Consider the following 4,305-nt stretch of genomic DNA (forward strand, 5'->3'; position numbering starts at 1 on the left):
TTAAGTAATTTTGGCTAGGCATGGTAATGACTGTACTGCTAGTTATTGATGGTTTTTATTTTAAATTCTTAATAATTTTCCTGATTAAGCTTTGCTCATTCTTGTCATCTTTTCACCCAGATTCAAGAGGTGTTTCTTAAAGGGAAATTTTGACATAAAACTAGAATTTAATATATTTTTGTTATGGTATGTAGTATTTTGACACACTGTATTGTATCATATTTCCTGCATACTATCGAATCAGACAGAATTCCAAACCAACGGAAGACAGTTGAACGAAGGAAGGACAACCATGTTAGCATGATGTTGCTATGCTAGTCGGTTCAGTAATTGGGTTAATGATTACAAACACTACCTACCTAATGTTTATACATCACCTGAACATTTATGGATATTTACAAGTGTGCAACCAGCACCTCAAACCTGAGGATTATGAAAGAGATCTGAAAGCAGAGTTACTGGGTCCTCGGCCAAAGACGATGCTGAAAGAAGAAAATAGTGATTCTATATTTAGTACAACAAAGGAGAGAAGAGAAATTCCATGTCTGCTCAACTGAGGTTGGGTTAGCATCAAGGGACTAGCATGCCTTCATTTTCTCTCTAAACACTCAAAGATACTATAAGATGTGAATATACTGTATGTCCAACCTGTGGAGCACCACTTAGCATCATGTAGCCACTGACAGGAAGCCACGTCATTGTGGATCTTCTAGTTACATCATTTGGAAGTGTTAGTTTAGCCAGATAGCACTCCTTGTCTTTTAGTGCTAATCCATAATGATGTATGGATAGCATTTTAGCTATCAATCCCATTATGTTCTTTTACAGATTTTCAGACAGATTATAACAAAGTGGCTAAATTATGAGCCTCATAATTGTGTAATTTTATGACCAGGATATCTGTTTTAATCAGATATCTCTCATACACTCTGCTGAATTAAATCAGTCACATGCTTGATAGCTTTCTGAATGGTGTCTTTACTTTCTTAACGTGACTTGCATAGTGCACTCACATCTTAAAGGTATAGACTATCATGCTTATACATGACAGATGTATGTGCATTTCTTTTTGTTTACAAACATTAAAGATATAGACAGCAATAAAAATGATGGATACTTCTGTTGAGTATTTTCTGTTGTTTGAGTAATCCATTTGCTCCATTGCAATAATTTACTGACTAAGCAGTCACTGTTTATTAGCATTAGCCAGCTAGCTGGCTGGCGTCCTTGAATATACCATTATCTAGTGAGCACAGCCCCCCATTTCCCTTTCTCCCCCCATTCCCCTTCCACCCAAAAATCTACCACAACCAATATAGTTTTTCAAATGTTGCATCCAAGATAAGTATACAGGAGGGAGTTTCTCACTACAAAACCTGCTGTGTCATTGCAGTAAGATACTAGTAGACATGTTTACACCAGCTTTTTTGATGGTTCAAGTATAGATTTTGGCCAGAGTGTGCCTTTAAACTTTAAAAGTTCTACAGGAAATCTAATTTTAAAAAATTATGTTTTGTAGCTGTTTATTTTAAATATTCTGTGGTTAATTAACAACAAAGCAACAGTTGGTGATAAACATCACTTTCACATGACAGCAAATAAAAAACTAATAATAAAAAGGTGACTGTTTACTGTACAGTTTATCATGTATTACAGTTACTATGCTACTATGTTATTTTAGTGCTGTAGTATTACAGTATAATTGCTGTCTCATAAGAACCCATCAATAATAAGCCTGAATGTGACCTAACTAAATAAGGACAATCCTACTACAGTGATTAACAATCATGCTGGTATCTTTAGTATTCCCATCGCCATTGTCATTACATTATCTTCTAAAAAAAAATTAATTAATTAAATAAATAAATAATAATAATAAAAAAGAATAATAATAGCAACAAAATAAATAGACCCTTATAATAACAACAATAAATAATAAATACCACTAGACTATGATAAACAATGTACATGATCAAAAATAGTGAACAGTACTATTTCAAAGAATTCATAATCTTTTCTTGATTGTCTATTTGCTTGGGCACACAAACTACTGTGAGATTTGCAGTATATTTGCAGATCTATTAAAAATAAAAATAAAAATTTAGAGTATTGTTCTACAATACTACGGGGGCGGCTGTGGATCAGGTGGTAGAGCGGGTCGTCCACTAATCGTAGGGTTGGCGATTCGATTCCCGGCACACATGACTCCACATGCCGAAGTGTCCTTGGGCAAGACTCTGAACCCCAAGTTGCTCCTGATGGCAAGTTAGCACCTTGCATTTCAGCTCTGCTACCATTGGTGTGTGAGTGTGTGTGTGTGTGAATGGGTGAATGAGACACAGTGTAAAGCGCTTTGGATAAAAGAGCTATATAAGTGCGCCATTTACCCTTTACCACTTACATTCATATATGCTGTGTTTTCCAAGAAGACATAAAAACTTAATGTGTTAACTATTATTCCTGTATTACAAGTCAGAAACAAGACCAATGATTTGCTAATATGGACGTCTGAAAAGAAAGTGTAATAATTATTCAGGAAATGTATTTAGTTACAGGGATAATAATGATGAAGACTTTTAAGATGAATCCTGTTATTAGATAGAGAAAATCTGTGTGCTTTATATCATATATTGCTATAAGGGTCGGATTGTCTCCATATGTGATGGCAGTGGTTAAGGCTTTAGGTTACTCATCAGAAGGTCAGGGGTTTAAGCCCCAACACTGCTAAGCTGCCACTAATGTGCCCTTGAGCAGAGGCCTTAGCCTCTGCTCCAGGGGTGCTGTACCATGGGTGACCCTATATCATGGCTCTGAGCCCTTCTTCCTAACAAGCTGGAATATGTGAAGAAAGAATTTCACTGTGCTGTAATGTACAGTGGGGAAATAAGTACTAAATGTGTCCAAATTTTTTTCAGTAAATATATTTCCAATGAGGTTATACACATGAAATTTTCACCAGACATCAGTATTAACTCAAGAAATCTGGAAATATAAAGAATTCACAACATTAAAGACCATAAATAAAGTTATTTGTGATAAAGTGGAATGACACGGGAAAAAAGTATTGAACAGGCTAACTGAAATGTATTTAATATTTTGTGGAGAAGTCTTTGTTTGTAATGACGCTTCAAGACACTTCCTGTATGAAGAAATTAATGTTCCGCAGTATTCAGGTGTGATTTTGGTCCATTCTTCTAAACATATTGTCTTTAAATCTTGTTCAATTGGATTCAAGTCCACCCACGTCTCATCTTCATCATCCTGGTAGTTGGCAGCAGATTCTTCTTAAGAATCTCCCGGTAAAGGGCTCCATTCATCGTTCCTTCAGTTATATGAAGTCTGCCAGTACAATGTGATGAAAAACAGCCCCACTCCATGATGCTTCCACCTCCACACTTCACTGTTGGTGTAGTGTTTTTAGGGTGATGTGCAGTGCCATTTCTTCTCCAAACATGGTGTGTAGTATGATCTCATCTGACCAGACTACACTCTCCCAGTATTTCATAGGCTTGTCCAAATGAGTTGTAGCAAACCTTAAACGAGCTTCGACATGCCTTTTCTTTAGTAATGGAGTATTGCGGGTGAGCATGAGCAGTGGAGTGCATTGCCTATTGTTTTCTCTGTGAAGATGGTACCTGCTTCCTCCAGGTGTTTCTGGAGCTCTTTCTGAGTGGTCCTTGGCTCTTGGGCTACTCTTCTGACTATTCTTCTGACTCCCTGGTCAGAGATCTTGCGAGGAGCTCCGGTGCGTGGCCAGTTAATGACGGAGTCATGTTGCTTCCACTTGTGGATAATGGCCCAATGGTGCTTACAGGAGGAGTCAGAAATTTTGAAATACGCCTGTATCCGTTTCCATCAATATGTTTCACAACAATACGGTTGTGAAGGTCTTGGGAGAACTCTTTGCTTTAACCCATGATGAGATGTTTGTTGTGTGACACCTTGGTAAAGAAAAGCCTTTTTATAGACCATCAATTTACTAACCCAGCTGATATTAATTTACACAGATAGGTGGTGTAATTACTTATGGATTTCAGCTGGATCCTTGCCTTACCTTGCCTTGGAGAACCGCTTTTTCTTAGTGTGTTCAATTCTTTTCCTGTGACATTCCACTTTATTACATATAACTTTGTTTATGGACTTTAATGTTGTGATTTCTTTATATTTCCAGATTTCTTGAGTCAATACTGCTGTCTAGTGAAAATTTCATGTGAATAACCTCATTGGAAATATATTGACTGAAATTTTTTTTGACAATACTTATTTCCCCCTCTGTAACTTAGTGGTGCTTAAACTTGACACTAA

Source organism: Ictalurus furcatus, chromosome 12 (assembly GCF_023375685.1).
Source record: "Ictalurus furcatus strain D&B chromosome 12, Billie_1.0, whole genome shotgun sequence".
NCBI classification, from domain to species: Eukaryota; Metazoa; Chordata; class Actinopteri; order Siluriformes; family Ictaluridae; genus Ictalurus; species Ictalurus furcatus.